At 42.2% G+C, this 20,671-nt stretch overlaps 1 protein-coding gene across 2 annotated transcripts in view; it reads right to left on the bottom strand.

Moving 5' to 3' along the window:
* Positions 1-20,671, bottom strand: part of LOC111870344 (chaoptin) — a 568,027-nt gene that overhangs the window by 357,223 nt on the left and 190,133 nt on the right. The gene's annotated exons all lie outside the window — the stretch shown is intronic.

The following is a 20,671-nucleotide window of genomic DNA, read 5'->3' on the forward strand; positions in this document are numbered from 1 at the left end:
TCTAACTGGCCTTCATGTTAACGGACACACAACTCAGCTCTGCGAGAGAAGAAACTAGCAACCGTTCGAAGATTCTGCTTGCATTATTTATTTCATTTTCAAATTTCTTAATTCAACTCCACAGTTCCTCAGTACAATCAAATATACTTGTATAGATCTTTGTATTCAAATACGCCTTTAGAATATTCTCGAGAGGACTGAAGTCAGGTGAGGGTGGGGGCCAGAAGTCTGGAACTTCACCAATCCAGTGTCAGAATTATTTTCGGAGAGACACTGATGCATTTGTTGAAACCACAAGTGAAGACGGATATTTAAGGACACATCTTCCAACAGTTCACTAAATTGTGTTCCAAGATGATCATTGGGCGGCCTCTAGCTTGAGCTGGTAAAATGCGGTGCCTAGGAGCCCACATGTCGTTGCTGAGGGAGATATCGGGTAACACGAGGATTTTCATCTGAGCAGATATGTTCACTGTGAATACTTGTGATCCCAGTCCCAGCGTGGTGCGCTTCGTGTGTGACCAAAACCTTTGCCGTGAAAGCAGAGCCTTGGGCCGACACAAAGAGAATGCTTTCGCAACGTCGGTTTCTGGGAATGTGATGGAAGGAAGTGACATTTTATAGGAGCTATAACTATTTCAGGTCTCTAACATTAAGGGAGGAACACAGAGAGGGTGCTGAGGAGAATATTTGGACCGAAGAGAGATGAAATGACAGGAGGTTGGAGAAAACTGCATAATGAGGAGCTTCATAACTTGTACTCTTCTCCAAGTATAATTAGAATGATAAAGTTAAGGATGATGAGATGGGCAGGGCATGTAGCACGAATGGGGAAAATAGGAGTGCATGTATAATTTTGGCGGGAAACACAGATGTAAGGAAACCACGATGAAGACCAAGGCGTAGGTGGGTAGATATTATTAAAATGGATCGTAGGTAGATTGAATGATATGGACTGGATTGATCTGGCACAGGATGAGGACCAGTGGGTGACTCTTGTGAACACGGTAATGTAACTTCGGGTTCCATAAAATGCTGTAAAATTCTTGAGTAGCTGCGTGACTCTCGGCTTCTCAAGAAGGGCTCACGTCCATGGAGTCCGTTAGTTGTTCGTGGGAATGGCGTTAAAGGAGGAGTTCGAGGTACCGTTTGGTAACTTGTAGAACTGGAGAGGAATACGGGGAAAAACAGGGACAATTAAAAGTACGGGAGCTTATATAATAAGTGATGAAGCTTCTGTTGAATTCCCAACGAGTGTTTCACTAGTGCCTATATAAAGTTACAAAGACACTAAAATTAGTTATATAAATAATGATATTTCGGCATAAAAATGTAAACTGGCACAAAATTTGGTCCCCTTAACATCAAATCAGAAGCAAAAATTAATTATATTAGTGAGAGTATCTCAGAATTTAAATTCAGCAGGAAGATTCACTCGATTAGACCAACAGGGAAGTTCCGATATCAGGGAATAACAGATACTGACATATTTAAAAGCACGGATAGAGAAAAATTGAAAAAATAATTTGAAAAAAAGAATGGAACGAGAACGCCTTCAGTATTCCACTACTTACCTTGGGGGGCCCATGAGACAAACCGACGATGAAGACGTACAGACAATTTTGGGATTTAAAGGAAGAACCAGTAGCGACCTAACAGTAGATCCTGATAATATGTCGGAGATGAGAATGAAGAGGAAAGTGGGTTTAAATCTGTGAATACAAATTAGTTTGTTTCGATATGTTTGCAAGAATGTCTTCAAGTAAAAAAGCTGAACGCTAACCCTGTAACAGACCGTGGAGGCCCATAGTGTTGTGAGACGTCGAGGCTCCCACACTTTCTAGACAATCGGCTCATAGATGGAGCTGAGGTTGTCAGCTTTAAAAGTCGGCCACCCGTTACCTCCAGGAAGACTCCTGGTGCTCATTTCTGTTACAGGCTGTGTCCACCACAGGGCCACAATGCGGCTGGAAGGATTAGGTCAATTGAAAAACCAGTTACCTCATCGGGAACTGAACCCGAGAACTTCCAGCTTGTAGCATAGTGCCTCAACCAACTACGCTACCGCGTGCCTCCGACCTCAAGTTTTTATGGAAATTATTTGTTTGGAAATTCCTTGCCAGTTTTTTAGTTAACGGAATGGAATGTAAAATGTTTCTCGAAGCCTTCATCTCCGAGCAAAGAAGTGTGGCCTAGCCTGTACAGCCCTTCACACAGAGACAGTAAAAAAAAAAGTAAAAGTGTCCTTGTAACAGGCCGTGGAGGCCCATAGGGTTGTGAGAAGTTGAAGTTCCCACATTTTCTAGACAATCGGTTCATAGATGGCAGCAAGGTTGTCAGCCCAACGCTCTCGCCGCCCTTCACCCCCAAGAATATTTCTGGTACTCATTGCTGTTAGAGGCTGAGTAGGGCCCAGGGCCACAGTGCGCCTAGAAGGATTAGGTCAACTGAAAAAGAATCCAATGACCTCACCGGGACTTCAACACGCGTCCTTCCGGCTTGTAACATAGTGCCTCAACCAACTACGCTAACGGGTGCCCCCACACAGAGGCAGTGCAATTCATATTTCGCATTAATACTGTGATATGTAGACCCGTTGCCAAGCAGCAGCTGTGTAAACAGGCGACAGTACAACAGCCTTAGCTAGGGCAAACCTCTGTGGACACGTTACTTCCCGGAAACAAGTGAACACCCAATAATGGAAGAGATGTTTTCTGTACGGGAGTATAAATGTTCAACAAGTACTCGTACGATTACCAATCCAAACCCCGTCTCAATCACGTGTGAATATGTATATTAATTAAAGCGGTTCTGACGATGTGGGCTGGATCCATTCCATCAATGGTGGTGTCTTATTAACACAATATTTTTCCGTAAATTCGGGAAAATTTTAGGGTCGCTGTCAGTTTGTTACACAGGATCCCGCTGCGTAAATATCAGCTATGAACACATACATACGATAACTCAGTCGGTTTTGCAGGGATCTGTGTTATGTTTCTGACATCAGGCACAAGTGTGAATTTGTCTCCCCTGTCTCGAACCCCTATTGAAATTGAAGATTTTGGTCTTATGGGAAGTCATGAAGTTTGGTCTGACAAGTAGTACCGTTTCGTAGGAATTACTCTTATACCTTGACGATGGGGGCAGTAGTTGGCTCCGAAACGTAGGTACCAAACTACAGAAGACCGGAAGTCACTATCACTCACCGTTGAGACAACTTCACACTTCAAATTGTAGCAAATCAACTTCTGAAAATTACGCAACGGTTTTCTAAGTTGTAACGCCGTGTAGTTCGCAGACCGCCCGAAATTTCGAAAGAAAATATAGCCTCCATCATCATGGTCGAAGAGTAAGCCAAGTAACAAAACAGCGTGAAGCAGGTATTAAGCACGGCTAGTCAAACATGAAGGCAAGCATGTTCCTCCGAAACATCGTTTCACGTTTCAAGGACTACAAGACGTTATATTTCAGCCTTCATATCCACAGCCGTGATAGCCTGAAAACCTACACAAGAAGAAGAATTGACTTCAGACGTTTCGGATTACAGAATTCTATGAAGAGAACAGAAATATGATACAGAAAGATGGAGAAGTTCGCAGAATGCCAATGCAAGAAAGATAAGAACCCAGAAGTTCCCAGCAATGGACTGCTGGGAGAGAGTCCATTAAGTCCCCCCCCCCATCTTTCGTCAATTTTTACGACGTGGGATGAGTATTTACCAGGAAGTAGGATTAAGCTGAAAAAATTAATTACTGAAATAATTATTCAAGATCCTTTGCCTAGCTTGTCCAATTACACGAACACTACTTTCAGGATACCTCATTAAAGCAGACGATCTCCGTATACTCGTAAGAATGCAGCAAGAAACACTTTCAAAATAAGATCCTACGTCCTGCTCATGTTTCCCGACACATCGGTTTATAATATCTCCAATTTATTATATCCTACAGATATTGAAAACAACGGCTCCGATCAGCCGCTGTTGATAAAGCACACGTCTGTTGTATGTACATTGCAGTTTAAGTCGTTCTTGTGAATTTCAAATTCATTAAAAGATCACAGATGCTTCCACATGCCGTAGGCCTATTACTGAATATAATGTGGCATACAGAACCGTTGCTAGGCAACGAAGGCGAAATGAGCAACTATACAACAGCCGTTGTCCAGTAAATATTACAAAAACAAGCATGTTTCCACAATAACAGTTACACTGCAGCAGAGCAACGGTGTTTTCTGTGCGGTCTGTGCCGAGATATAAGCAGGACAAGTGAGAAGTCAGTCACTTATTGAGATCGTTGGTGAGTGAGTGAGTCAGAGAACTGCGGGGGTTCCGTCGTTATGAGCTGCTGCTGTGCGAAACTTGTAGCTGAGGCCGGGGACAGTTCGGGAACCCAGAGAAAGGAAAACGTCCGCCGTTGAAGCCGCTACCAAGCAACGGCTAGTGAAAACGTGACTGTGGGCACTAGTGCGTGTGTAGTTATTAAATGTAAAGTGTAGTCACGCAGTGTATCAAAGAGTCCAATAAATTGAGTCATCAATCCACAAACCCGTCTATAGTCACACTCCATAAAGTTCAGAGGGAATGACTGAGGAGAACAACATGGAACTTCAAGGTAAAAAGAGTTTCTTGTCTGGAACTCGAAGGGGGTGTTTCTCAAATTGAAGTCGCAAGTGTTACTAGATCGGTTCGGTGTGAACACAATGACCAAACTGTAAAGGTTTTAGGAAAACGAAAAATATTAAAGAGATAACCTTAAATTTCCGAAATTAGCTAGACTGAATAAACGAACCTATTACTTGGATCTGTAAACATGACGGTAGAATACTGTGGCATATCTGCTCAACGCAAGAACTGTGGGGCCGGAGAAACAGCCGTTGTTAGGCAGCAACCAACGCCCTAATAGACTGGCTCAGTAGCGATCATGTGGGAGTCCCAACAGACACGAATGCAACAATGGTACAGCAACAGAGGAACTGTGTTTTCTATGTGATCCGTGCCGAGAAGTTAGTTGCAAGAGTGCTCAGTTGAAAGTCGGTATGTGAAGAGAAGACTAGAAGCTTGGTGTGAAATGGCCACCGGCCTTGCAGCTACTCAGTTGAAAGCGTTGAAAGTCAGTCAGTCTGCGAAGAGAAGAATTAGTTGGAGCAAAAATAGCAGTTGCGTGTTAATGTGGTCAATAAATCCAATATCCAATCCAAACCCCCCGGTGAGGGTCATTCTAACATGTGACAATATGTTTAATTAAAATACATATTTAAATATATACCACTATTAGAATTCAATTGTTTTTTAATATATATTTGCTTGTATTGTGCCAGACTTATTTTACTCTGAGTGCTCATATAGGGGGATCTTCAGCCGTCCGTTAAGCACTGAGCCCTCCACTGGGTCCATTGTGCCCCCAGTGTCACTCAGGTTTTTTGAGAACATGGAGCTTAGCTAGAGCCCAAACCTCCTAAACTCAGTCCCTCTGAAAATACATCGGCTCTACCCATACAGGGCCACAGGTCCTAACCATATTTTACTCTACAAGTGCCAAGTGTCGAAAATTTAATCTTTTACAAGAAAAAAATGCTGTATCTGGCAGCATGTGACATCTGTTGGCAGCTTATCTGAACTACAGACGTGAATGATTTGAAGGAAATTTTAAGTCGTTGTGAAGTTCTTATACACTGACTTTAACCCGTGGGAGAAAAACTGCTCTAACACGTGTCGCAGCGGCAGTATACGAAATAAAGACGAAACTTCTGAAGTTATGGGCACGCAGTAGTTGGTTGAGGCGCTATGCCATGAGTCAGAAGGTTCGATTCCTGATGAGATCATTGGATTTTTCAATCGACCTAATCCTTCCAGCCCACATTGTCCCTAGTGTCAACTCAGTCTCTAACAGAAATGAGTACCAGGAATATTCCTGGGGCGTAAATGGTAGCCGGCGCGTTAGGCTGAAAACCTCACTGCCATCTGTGAGACGATTGTCTAGAAAATGTTGGAACCCCGATGTCTCACAACTCTATGGGCCTTTAATGCCTGTTATAGCTTTACCTTATTTTACTTCTGAGGTTAAGTACTAAGTTCGAAAAAGCCAATAGTGAGGCCGACCACTGGGCTCATTCATTGGTCAATTTGGGTCAAGCGGTAATTCTTCCTGTCAAGTTCGGTAGTGATCCGTCTGAATCTTGCCCGAGATATGGACTATAATGAAAATTTCCGTTGTTTTCTTCAGCCTTGCAAGACAACTGTTAGGACAATACTCATAATAGACCGACGCTTCCACATCATTTGCAGTTCATTATTCATGAACACCTAAACATCTGACGCCTTACAGTCTGATTAATAACTAACTTCTTGGAGCTGAGGACTTCTTGAGAAACCGCCAGTTGTGCAGCTGCTCAAGAACTTTACAGCATTTTATGGAACCCGAAGATTGATTATCGTGTTCACAAGAGACCTCCACCGGTCCCTGTCCTGAACCAGGAAAATTCAGTACGTACCACCATATCAATTTTATTATAAATCTTATTTACAGTCTTATATGCAACAATTTATTAACTTAAAAGTTTAAAATTTTTAGGGCTACAACATATTTCGGCCAATATGGCCATTATCAGGTGTCAGAATTTCTGTTGTTGCTGCTATTATGTGTGGGTCCCTCGGTTGCGCACGCGCGTTGTGGTTATAGCGTCGTGCTTGCTCCTGCTGGGTTCTTCGCTGTGTCTCGTTCTTGTAACATTGTATTGTAGCATCCTGTTGCACTCTACAATACAACACTACCCCATCCTTTTTCTTTAAGATTATATGTAATATTATCCACCCACCTATGTTTTGGTCTTCCTAGTGGTCTATTTTCCTTCTGGCTTTCCCACCCATATCATACTAAATGAACCACAAGAAACTCTATCCACACCTTCCTTACCTCATCTTCCAAGCGACCCAGTTACAGAAGTAGCATTCAAGATTCTCACATTGTTATAACGCTGTGTATTCCTTTGAAAGTCAAGCAGGGCTCTGCTTAATGTCTGCTTTCGTGCTTCTTTCTTGCTTGGCTTATTCTACGATTCTGAAAACAGTGGCGACATGTTCATCAACATCGGGGTGAATTTCAACTGACTACACGGTTCTTTATCCCAGGAGAGAGAACTCTTCATTTACTGGAGGATTTGCGATAAAAATTCTGAATGAATTCCCTGCTTATTTCATTCGAGCTACATGCAGTGTCCATCACAACCTTCGCAGAATAGGAGAGATATAAGAGGAGGGACCTTCATTTCCATTGTGGCACGATACATTTCTTAGCATCTGCTTTCTGGTATGTACAAGTTCTTCCTTCGTTAATGTAAATAGGATACACAAAGAACCGGTTCGCCAGATCAGCTGTTCTGTTTGTATGGGCGACGGTCTTCATCCATGGCTCAGTCGAGGTTACAGAGGTAACAGCGTGACATGGGCGAACATATGCATCTTAATGATATAAACAAAATATATACTGAAGAAAGCAGTCTTCTGGGATTTGGCACCGTATATATGTGGTGTTAACCGACGTTTCGGAGGACCGTATCGCTTCCATCTTCAGGGTAGAAGGAAAAAATATAAGAAATCCGCAAGCGAAGAGACCGTGAGAACCGGTAAAAGCAGACTCTCGCTTGCGGATTTCTTATATTTGTTCCTTCTACCCTGAAGATGGAGGCGATACGTTCCTCCGAAACGTCGGTTGACACCACATATACACGGTGCCAAATCCCAGAAGACTGCTTTCTTCATAGTCACCGCCGTGAAAGCCTCAAATCTTACAAAATATATACTATTATATAACGAGTACTAAATTCTGGGATATAACTCGGTGTAGTCTTTTGAAAGTCAACCGAAGTTTCGGAGAAATATATCCCATCCATCTTCACGGTCAAAGAATAACACGAGCAAGATACCAGCTTGAAAGCAGGTGGAAAGTTGAGTAATCGGCCTGAGTCTGAGTCTGAATCACGTTGCAACTGACGGCCAGTCAGTCTGTTTGTCTTGGTGTCGAGCCCCAGCTGGGGCTCATGACCAGATATTTCTTTTGAGTGAAAGTTACCGTCTTGTCTATGTGTAGCGCCCTCTCTGACGAGAGGTCGGGTCTGTCATTTGTTAGTCAGTCTGTAGTACTAAGTCCACTGTCTGTATTTACACATATTTATAATACACTTATTTCTTATTTAGATGTACAATATATACATGGCCTCCGTCAGTGCAGGCCAGGTACAGTAGATTATGCCCTTTATATATATATATATATCCTAGTAGTATTAGCTACCACAGTAATCGGCCAGTCGGCAATTTCGGATTAAATAGGATGCAGGAAGGAAATGGAAGAACGGGCCTCAGTTCCCATTGGCTCGCCGAGGAAGAGAATGAAACCGCTGTGTTCTCAAACGGTCACCCAGCCAACCAATAGGAGACAAGAACAAGAGTTTCGGACGGCCTTGTAGAAGGGAAGTTTCACATCCCTTCTACGCTTTTTTCGATTACCTTCATTATCTTCCAATTTTATAATTATTAATTTAACTAGCAAATGACCGTGCTTATGGCTACCGGCCATATTATTCGGTCATCGACCTACACAAGTTGCATTCGCGACGTAGGAATCTCTGAACTTGCGACCTGAAAGGGAGAACGTCGAAATGAAATATCGTGTTCCCTTCATACCTCACATTGTAACTCGAAAGGAGATATTCAATGAAACGCAATAAATGTCAGGTTCTATTCATACGTCACAATACAAAACTTCATGGTAAACGATATTTTTCGTGGAGACGTGTTCTACAGAAATGCACCTTCCATCGGATGAATGACAAATCGATACAGCGACATAAAGCGTCCTGTGGAAAAAGAAATATTTATGGATGAATGTCACGATTCCAAAATTATCATCCAGAATCCTTCACTGTAGAACGTAAAAACGTGTTAACCGTACACAATTCTAAATACGACGTGCCGCGCCATCTACTATCATACTCTGCGGTCAACGTACATGTAAGCCGTCAAGTGGCATCCCCCGCGACATTCCCACAAACTCGCTGCAACTGACGAGGAGTGGACAGTTACATTAATTTTTCCTTACATAATGACAGACATATTAAACACGTCAAATCCCTTGAAAATATATTTTTAGCCTACATTCCATATTTTGAAAAATAAAAGTAGGATTTATTAGATGTGTGTGTTCGCGTGTGTCTGTGTCTGTATGTCTAACACCCCTATTACATTTTGAATTCCTGAAACATTGTTTATGGACATCATGACACCTAACTCAATTTCACATGCGTAATTTCTAATCACACCCATTAGTAGAACCAAAATTACAGCCTTTAAAACTGCTGAGACAAAAACCTTAATATGCCTGCAAAATCTTCAGCAATCTTCATGGAACTTGGTATGTATATATTAAGCCACCTGAGGTCATGTAATCTGCGTATATAATTCGCTCATGTTAGTAATACCGAAACTATAGGCTCTTAAATTGCTGAGGTAATGCCCTTAATATTACTCAAATTCCTGAACAGATCGTAATGAAACTATATTATGCCACCTGAGACCATCTCAATGGCTTATGTAATATATCCCTTTCATTAGTAATGCCAACATTTCAGCCTCTCAAACTATCACGGTAATAACCTTTATATTACTTGATAGCCATAACCAATCTTAATGAAACTTCGTATGCATGTCATGTCATCTGGAACCATCTCAACAGTCTTCATTTCATCCATCCTGTTGTGTTACAATATAAAACTTTATTTTTCCGTCACAACACAACTAAGGAGTATCAAGGTCAATACCCAGCTATGCCTCATTACATCAATAAGAGCAACACTGTATCCTCCAAAACAATAATCATTAACTCCATTACGCATATAATACTACAAATTATTCCTACTTGCCTTATCAGACACAGTGAAAGAAAAAAGGCGATTAGTTCTTATCACATCTTGTTAATATATTTTTATATCTACATGAAGTTGCGAGAGTAACCTAACCCTTTTCATGGTATAGGAGCAGGTGTTTAAATGAAACTGCTTCCTAGTCAACCGCCAAATGCATGTACTTATTTTGGAAGAACAGGAATTTATGTAAGATTTGAGGCTTTCACGGCGGTGACTATGAAGAAAGCAGTCTTCTTGGATTTGGCATCGTGTATATGTGGTGTTAACCGACGTTTCGGAGGAATGTATCGCCTCCATCTTCAGGGTAGAAGGAAAAATATAAGAAATCCGTAAGCGAAGAGAGACCGTGAGAACCGGTAAAAGTAGACTGGTCCGAAACGTCGGTTAACACCACATATACACGGTGCCAAATCCCAGAAGACTGCTTTCTTCAACAGGAATTTATGTTTTATCAATGCGTGTCTTGCAGAAGTTCCACGTCAGCTGGATCCCAATCCAAGTTAATGTAATTGGAAACGTTCTTTGGTATCAAGACACGTCTTATATTTTGCCGTTGAACTAAACCTGCAGCGGTGAGTGGAGAAATAAACTGCAGAGAGACCAGAAATAACTTAGAATGTTCTTCCGCCATCATGAATTCTTTATGAGGACGAATACAATTCGATGTGCCTATTCTGCTATATGAGTGAGATCAGGGAATGCGTTCTTTACCTCATAACAAACAAACGCAAATAATAATTTGAATTTCGAACAACTAAAGCGAACTGAATAACTTGTCATTGTTCGTCAAGTGCACTGAGACGACATCGTGGCCAAACAAAAGAATATCGCTGCCACATTCGCGCTGGAGGAAAAATGGAGCGGAAAACGTCTTGCTTTCCATTACACTGAGTGATGTAGGGCGCTAAGGTTTGCTCCAATTCACTAACAATAGAGATCCACGAGAGGGCAGCACGGCAGACTTCGACCTATTGTATAGACTTGCAGAACAAAGAGATGTATGTACTCGTGGGTATTGGTGGAGGGTTCACGAATTCTGGGTCTTAAGGAGGTAAATATTTTCAATTTAGCGGAAGCCGTTTTGGCAAACAGACGGCAAATGTGACGGAGAGGCTTGTAACCTACTGGGACAAGGGCCTGCGGATATGCTTTCTGAGATAATATCATAGTCTTCTTCAGGTTGTAGCGGCTGAGGGTATTGAGATTAACTATATGAATCAGGTTGATTCTCGAAAAAGCAGTAATACCCTACACAGTTCAGAAATTCCTTGTTATTTCTGCAACCACAATGTTCATTACCATGTTTGCAAAGAACCACCCCTGTACCATAACCTAAACGAGTTCAATCCAGTTCACATCATCACAACACGTTTAATTAAGATCCTATTTAATGTTAACGTCCTATCTATGCTTAGGTCTAGGTGTCAGGCTCTCAGCTCAGTATTCCAAGAAAGCTTTCCGGCATACAAGCATGTATGAACTGCTAACATTAAGCAGTACTTAGAATGTTAATATTTCGAATACAAAGAGAATACTTATGGCTCTTCGAGGAAAATACTCAGTTCCACCAAATATAACCTAGATAAAAATCCAATTTCCGACTTCATTTTTTCGATTGTAATCTTACATACTGTCACTATTTGGGGTGTGTGACTATAGACGGGGTATGGATCGCATATTCGATTTATTCAACACTTGTACATAACACCCGTAATACAGGCAATTACAGCGCTACCGCTAATCTCCACATTTTGCAGTTCACCACACCACCCGCTAAGCCTTTTCCTGGCAACGGCTTCTAACAGTGAAGATTCTTCAGTTTCCTGCGCTCAGGTCCTCTTGTCAACTGAGAACTCTTCTTAGTCTCCTTTGCCGAGCTCAATTGCACTGTCAACTCTCCTCTGAACACGTTGCCATCCCTGCTCAAATACAATCAGTTGGCCTGGGAAACTCACTGTAGAACCTTGGGGCGGACCCAATAGAATACACCGTTCTCAGCTATTCCTTTATTGTTGTAGGCATATTTACCGATGCGTTGCCTACAAACTGCCGTTTGATGATTCGCCTGTTGCACAGCAACGGCTGTACAAACTACAATATACTTATAATTAATATTTACATAAGAAAAATAAATTTTCAAGCACATTTTGGGTGGTTTTAAGGATGTTAACAAGAAGAAATAGAAAATAATAAAATTTAAAATTGTGTAAAGTTATTACACCGGTCACGGTAGCCGAGCGGTCTAAGGCACGTACTGTCTTCGTTCGCTTGGAAACCGAGATCGTGGGCTCGAATCCCACTCAAGGCATGGATGTTTAGTTTGTGTGTGTGCGTTTTTCTGTGTTTGTGTACAGGTATAAGCCTTGCGACGAGCTGATCACCCGCCCAAGGAGTCCTACCGAATGTGTAAGATCTAGAAAAACCGAAGTGAACGGAGAAATTCATGGGGGTAGGCCTAGGCCCATTGGGGCTGTAGTGCCAAGAAAAAAAAAAGGTTATTGCTGCCCGAGTATTTTCATATGGTGGGGAAACACGGACGTTGAACAAGAGACCGGACTAGAATTCAAAATCACAGTAAACCTCAGTCAGGACAGCCGACATCCCAGCCGAGATTCAAAAAGAGCCCCTCTGGAATACACGTTCAGAGCGTCACTTCTGAACCAATCCCTTTGGTTCCACATAAGGAAGGAAAAAAGCGTGAAATATTTTGGAAAAATTCTGAGAGAAGGCGAAGAGATGCAGGCTGCCTGTTTGCACTCACTTTACGTAGTGAAATCAAAGAACATATATCTAATACATTAGACGAAACACAAGATTTGTCCCATCTCTTGAGTACACCTGTCACCAAAATTTCTAATCCATGAATGTCCTTGCGTTATATTAAATCCTTTCACTTCACACTTTTAAGTTCCGCAATGCATAAAGCGATTTCGTCGGTGTGTAACCATACGCGATGTACTACACAAAGCCGTCTGTTTGCAATTTACAAGACTTATTATGATGGGCCGATACAGCGGAAATTGTCATATTCACTTTATAAATTAAGAGATGAATGATTTAAAGCCAGTTGGGGCTTTCTACTTCTTGTGTGGATTAAAACGCCCCATTTCAGGCATCACCCGAATATCTACCTGTTCCAAAGTGCCACTCAGAGACTGAAGCACACTACAAAGGTGCGACCATTACGGCATGGTACGGTACTGAGAAGTAACCAGTTTCCCTCCCCAGTTTTCCATTCCTGCAACTGGACGAATGCTGAGAAGTTGTATGATTAAAGGCTGCTATTCACAAGCAGTCCTACTTGCTTGTGTTCTAACGTCCGATGTTTCTGTAAACACGGCCCTCGAGTCATTGCTCTACAAACAGTCGTTAAATTGCCTCACTTTTGGCCTTCCATACGCGGCCTGTGTGCGAGTATTGTGCACACATCCTCCGTCAGGGCTTACCATTCTTGTATGAACCAGTTAAAACATATATTTGTTTACACTTTTCTCCCTAGGCACTGATTAAAATTAAAATCGCACACTTTATACACTGCAATCGAGACAGTTTTGCGAACGATTTCTTTTTGGTGTCTTTAGTTTAAGCCGCTGTCGGTATCACAACTAAACAGCGCCGGCCGGTAGGAAGACTGATGAATCATAAACTGATAAGGATTTGGAAGGAAGCGTTATTGACATAATCGAAGCATTACCCCGATATTTGTCGGGAGGGACTGAATAAATCCACGTAAAATGTCAGTCAGAACATCAGTTTCCTCGGCAGAGCACCTTCCACGTACAACTTCAGACATGTGCCAATATACGAATCTGCTCGGTCGGACACTTACTTCTTCAGTGAGTTCCGAAGAGCATGTCGTTCCGTCGGCGAATGCGATTATGTTACAACCGAATACACCCCCCCCACCACAAAAAAATTACTCTGAAGGCAACAAGCGAAAAGGAGGTCGGAAAGAGTCACGAAGTTCGAACGAGCGACGTTTCAGGAAAACGGGTCAAAATTAAAAATGTGCCGTGCTGATCACAGTGGCCGATCTGTGGTCGACCCACTGTGGTCGTGGGTTCAATCCCACTAGAGGCACGGGTGTCTATGGGCGTTTATTCTGTTTTTGTGCTGTACTGTGACGGGCTGATCTCCCGTCTAAGGAGTCCTACCGGCTGTGTATAAGAATATGAACCTGAGAAAACGGCCAGGGTCCAACAAAGAGCCGTAGAGCCACTGATGGATGTAGGAACGGAATTACGTAACGAGCTGTAATAACACAGTGTCTGTCTGTCTGTCTGTCTGTCGAAGTGCAGTAACACTGATTTAACTGTTATGAGGTTACTGCCTCCTGTTATTGTGAGACTGGACGTCCTCACAGGACTGACTGTATAGTTGTCTCGAAGGCATGAATTACCTCCATCTTAAGGATAGAAGTTGGAGATAGTACGCTCTCAGAAATGGCCATAATCTTCCATCAGACGCCACGGCGTCACTCTCCTGTTGCTCACACTGTTTATGTGGTTTGTTACGAATGCATGTGGCTTATAAATTTGATATAGACGCATCTGGGAGCTTTGAGTAGACTCATGATATGAGAAATAATTATTTGAAACATCTGAATTCAGTTTTGAATGAAATCCGGGTGAAGTGTGAGTACAAGGCAAAGAAATTATGTGATATTGTAGTAAATGCAGTTGCCTGGGAAACTTGTTCCGCAAGTCAATACAATGCAATAAATACAATACAACTGCATGGTGATCACGCGAATTATACAAGGGGTGTGCAAGTTCAGTACTGAAGGTTAGGCTTTATGAGAAACATGTCTAGTTACAAACAAATGTATTTATGACTTTTGAATCTGCAATAACCTTACTCACAATGGAGACGAATACACATTGCAACAGAATGGAACATAAGAATACAATGACATGTTATGCAGTAGCGTACTATCTCAAACTTCTGACATCACTGTTAAGGTGTGGCCTGATATCACACCCCCAACTGTTATTACTTGCTGTACGCCTTGAGGTGACAATGTAGGTTGGTTCAACCACCCCGGGAACCTATATCAAATTAAAAGGGAAGTATGGACTGGGTGGGTCCCTTCGAAGAGGAGGTTAGCTCCATATATTCCTATCATGGCGTTGCTGGTTCTCCGGTGGCTGGGGATCTAGGGAATGTACTACTGGAAAATCTGCTATTACCTAAGTTTATGTATACAATCACCATACTTTTTTAATGCTAGTGGGGTGGGACTAAGTCCCTTGTACTGCGGCTACTTCTTGCCTATTGTACCAGCACCAGATGATAGGTGAGGGTGCTTGTGGAGTAATTGGTGGAATGAAGATTGGAAGAGGAAACCGAAGTACTCGGAGAAAACCTGCCCCAGCGCCACTTTGTCCATCACAAATCCCACTTGACCAGACCCGGGATCGAACCCGGGCCGCTGCGATGGGAAGCCAGCGACTAACCGCTTGGGATATGGAGCGGCCATCTACATACTTAGTATCAGACGTTGCTGCTTCCACCATCTCACGTGCGACATGTCTTCTTACAGAACTTATTTATTCGCTTCAAAAGTTTTACATATCACATAAATTTTGACTTTTTAAAATTTCTTACTATGTATGATTCGTCAAATATGGTCATCACACGTTAACATAACACAACACGAAGAATAACCCGTCAATTCGAATACACAACAAAACACGAAGTGTAACCCGTCACTTCGAATACACATGCGCAGAGAAGCCCATGATAACAGAAGGACAGCAATTTCCTCAACTATGCTTTTAAACACCTGATGATGACCACATTGTTCAAAACATGTAGCGTAAAATTTTTAAAAAGTAAAAATTTATGTGATGTGTAAAACTTTTAAAGTGAATAACTTTTACTAACTTTATAGAAAGGCGTGTTGCACGTGAGATGGTGGAACCAGCAAAGTCTGATACAAAGCGATGTGCGGCAGGATGCTACAATATAATATTATTTTTTACTTGTTTTGGGTTAAGTTACATAACTTCATACTTATCTATCCCGAGGCCAGTACCCTATAAGCATCTCTCTAGCCGTCAGCAACACGACGGGGAGTCACTCAAGTTGCAGAAGAGGGCGACGTCGAGGAAGTGGTATAGTCCCATATCCCACGGCCCTCTTCGTGAGGGTTTCCGTCTGCGGTGCAATAGTTACGGCGTCAGTAGGCTATCGAGCATAACCTATCAACTGGTAAATGTCTGGCATTCGACTGCCCATAGTCATCGACCTAAGGTTGGTATAACTGAGACTACTGCAAATCAGCATGTCTTCAAACCTGCAATAAACTGTAAGAATTAGTACTCCTCTTGCAACTGCTGGTTCAACGTTTCCAAGCGAGACTTGCGTACGTTGAGCAAGCTCTGTTTGTTTAGCAACTTTCTTGATTGCTGTAGTTCGACGGGGAGCATCCGGAGCCCTGGAGTTTCAAATCTCCCTACTCGAGGTCATAAGGACATAAAACCACGCAATGAAATTCAATACAACGTAACCGAAATATGATCAAGCGAAGTACAGTACGGACGCAGTCTATGCAAGGAATGCATTGCTGAACACTTTGCATTATCCAAAACTCGCATTATTCGGTAAAAGTTATCAAACACATATATGATTTTTGCCAATTTTTTCGAATTCTCATTATGTCGAACTTTGCGCATAAAGTGAAACTTTATATTTTTTAAAAAGCATTATTTCAAATTTGCATAAAAATGGACAGCACTGAATACAATGGATGTGGAAGTTAAGCAATAAACTTGCTACTTTCAACATTCTAGTTACAAATCAAACTATTTATCACTCTCGAATTTCTGTGAATTTTACCCCATAACGGAACCCTATATACCATAAAGAGAAACACACAAAATTGAATTTACGCTAATAAGGAGAATGGTCTAGAAGTAAACAAAAAGAAATCTAAGTGCATGTTGCTGTCTCCTCACCAAAATGCAGGGCAAGATTTTGACAAAAAGATAGGTAACAGATATTTTGAAAATGTGGCACAGTTAAGATATTTTGGGAACGACGAAAAGAAATCAAAACCTAATTCAGGAGGAAATTAAGAGTAGACTGAACTCGTTTAATGCTTGCTACCATTCAGTCCAGAAACTTCTGTCTTCTCGTCTGCTGTCCAAAAACATAAAAATTAGAATATACAAAACTATAATTTTGCTGTGGTTCTCTATGTGTGTGTGAAACCTGGTCTCTGACTTTAAAGGAGAAACAGACTGAGGGTGTTTGAGAACAGGGTGCTGAGGAGGATATTTGAACCAAAGAGAGATGAAGTGACAGGAGGCTGGAGGAAACTGCATAATGAGGAGCTTCATAACATGTACTCTTCTCCAAGTATAATTAGAATAATGAAGTGAAGGAGGATGAGATGGGCAGGGCATGTGGCACAAACTGGGTGAGAGGAGAAATGCATATAGGATATTGGTGGGTAAGCCAGGAGGAAGGTGACCACTGGGAAGACCAAGACGTAGGAGGGTGACAATAATAAAATAGATTTTAGAGAGATAGGATGGGACTGTATGGATTGGATTCATCTGGTTCAGGATAGGGACCAGTGGAGGGATCTTGTGGACTGGGAAATAAACCTTTGGGTTCCATAAAATTCTGGGAATTTCTTGAGTATCTGCACAATTGGCGGCTTCTCAAGAAGGGCTCAGCTCCATGAGTGACTGGCTGAGTGAGTGCTGCCGTGACATTGACCTGAAGCAATTCAATAGCCGCAAAGCAATTTACTCTATGACAGCAGAAAGTAACCCCTACCTAAATCTGTAAACCGCTAACAGAAATGAGACCCTGCTCTTATGAGCTGAACTTTCTCGTTTATCATGACGGGGGGAAGAGGCGTAAATTCTAAAGCCCTTGGTTTACTGTAGAGATTTCTGGGGAATATCAGCTAGTGCGCATGTCTAGTTCGTTAACAATACACGAGCCCCATTTTGAGAGGTAGAGTTAATCTGATTCCGGTGTTCAAACAGAATGTATAAACTGTGCTGCTCTACACTCAGCATCTGTAACCCCGGTTAAACCAAATTCGGTCAGTACGAATACACGTCTACACTCTACACAGAGCACAATTGCAAGTGTGACGCGTTTTATTTTCATTCCCGATCAGCTTCATAAATTCCGTGAGTCACTGTAGTTCAACATTCTGCTGTAAATTACACTAGCCAAGCAAGAGGAGCCGGGATAGCGCAGCGGGTACAGCGACCGGTTACGGGCTGGACGACCGAGGGGTCAGAGTTCGAGTTCCGGTAGTGTCAAAAACTTTCTCTTCTCCACGTCGTCCGGACTGGCTCTGGGGTCCACCCAACCTCAAGTCAAATGGGTACCGGTGGCCTCTTTCCACGGGGGTAAAGCAGCCGGGGCGTGAAGCTGACCATTTACTTCCAGCTAGTGCCGAGATCAGGAAATTGTGGATCTACACTCCCATATAGGCCTTCATGGCGTAGTGCTTAATTAATTAATTAGAGGGGCAACTTTACCTTTTACCTTATTAGTCAAGCAAGACTGTAGTCATAAGCTATTTGGGCGACCAACCACCAAATTCACCTAGTGGAAAGGGTCTGGACTTGTACAGGGAAGGTACTCGGTTCTAATCTCGTACGAGTTAGACACTGCAGTCGTATTTTATGTGAGGGATGCCTTACTGACGCCCTCGCATAATTCAAATAAAGTTCTGAAACACATATGTCATTCTTGCTCTCTTTTGATATTCGCATTATTTCATACTTTGCTCATTAAGTGAGAGGTTATTAATATTTTTTTATATTGCAATATTTCAAATTCTCATAATGTTTGACTGCGCTGTACTTGGTTATCTTGACTGGTGTTTATCGTGGTTTTTCTCAGTTATTCCAGACAAATATCTGATTAGGATTCTGTTTAGTCCACGACTATTTCCTTCCAAATCCTTTCTAATCCAACATTTATCAGTAACTTTACACCCCGACGCTACATAGACTTGACACATAAAGCATCGTTAAGTACCACCCTCAAAAAGCAGGGCGGGAAACATATTGCCTAATTTTGCTCAGAGGTCTCCTAGAGACATGAGGATCTTTTCCGTGCCGTAANATTTCCTCCTCTGCTTCTAGTTTCCTTGCTTACACTGTTTGATTATTTAATGACGCTTCTAAGTTTGCATTGATGATACAGCAGCGATTTTTAGTATCACTGTGGACGCTGAATTGGAAGGAAGCAGAAAAAATCGATGAAGGCGCGTTTTAAATTATTATCCCAGCATCGCTTACGGGAATTTTACGGAAGATACTGTCATGTGTAAGAGTGACTATGGACGGGATTTGGATTGTTGACTAGATTTACTGACAGCTTACAGACTCACAATTCATGACTACACTTTAAAGATCACTGACACACACAGACTACTGTCCTCCGTCTATTACTGTCTCCACTAGCCGTTTCCTGGCAACTGACTTTAACAAAGGAACTATAACAGTGTCATTGAATTACACATGCCAAATATCACACAAAAAGTCTTCTATTCACAGCCGGACTTTCAATTGAGCAACCTTGCAGCCGTCACTGACTCTTTTCTTAAAACTCCCATACAGAATTGACTTGGTTTCTCCAGCTGATTTCATTATAACAACTCCACACGGACCAACAGGAAAACACAGATCTCCATTGTTATAGTTCAACTGCTGCATTATTAAGAATTTGTTGCCTAGCAACGGGCGTTGTATTTGTGTCGCGGGAAAGCGTTTACCAAGCCGTTGTCCAGAAGCGACCCTGGTTTATCCACCCAAGTCGCGGTCGTTGCATAACAAGGGCTCTACAAGCTCCCTCTCTTTCTCTCTCTCTCTACAGCTCTATATCCCTTTTGGACCTTGGCCTCTTTTTCAGTTTCTTAATCTGTCCATGGTCAGTAGAACTCCTTTGACGGGGTATCAGTCTGTCGCAAGGCCGCTATATACACAGGACAACACAAACAGAATAAACGCACACACAAATCCATGCCTTGAGTGGGATTAGAACCCACGATCCCAACGTTCGAGCGGGTTAAGACATTCTTGCTTTAGACCGCGCGGCCTCTGTGATCTCTACAAGGTAAAATACGAAAATCTTATGTCAGGATAATTGAGCTCTAGGCCGTGAATCGTGTTCGAGTACGAAGCAGCTGCGTCCGGCTTTTTACTGCAATGCGACATCGGACTAGCCGCGGTGGGAAGCCAGCGACTAACCGCTTGAGCTATGGCGCGACCTGGACGTAGTCTCAGACGTTTAGTTATAGCAGTAGCAGTTTAAGTCAGAAGAGAAATGCTCGTTAGTCTCGGACTAGCTGCACCGTTAGAACGCAAACAGACTTACAAACTCATTGGGAAGAATAATTCTATCATGTAACAATAACAGAAAACTAACATCAAGGTTTATAATGACCATGCTGATGATGGCGATGATGATGATTCAATTCTTCGTTACTTATATGCCTAGTCAACAGCTACAAGGCCGGTTAGAGGAANCGCAAATGTAAGAACAGATGGAATTATTTCACAGTAGAGAGCTCCGCTTGACACATCTCAAGGAAGGAGGCTGCACGAACTGGTAAAAGAATACCGAGTATATGACTGGCAGCCACACGCCATAAGAAAGAGGGGCCGACCTAAGATTAGATGGAAAGATGACGTAAGGGAAGACCTAAAGGATTTGGGAATATATGTGTATAAAAGGATAACTCGTATACAGGACAGAAGTAGTTGGAAGGAAA

This window comes from Cryptotermes secundus, unplaced genomic scaffold (genome assembly GCF_002891405.2).
Source record: "Cryptotermes secundus unplaced genomic scaffold, Csec_1.0 scaffold391, whole genome shotgun sequence".
NCBI lineage: Eukaryota > Metazoa > Arthropoda > Insecta > Blattodea > Kalotermitidae > Cryptotermes > Cryptotermes secundus.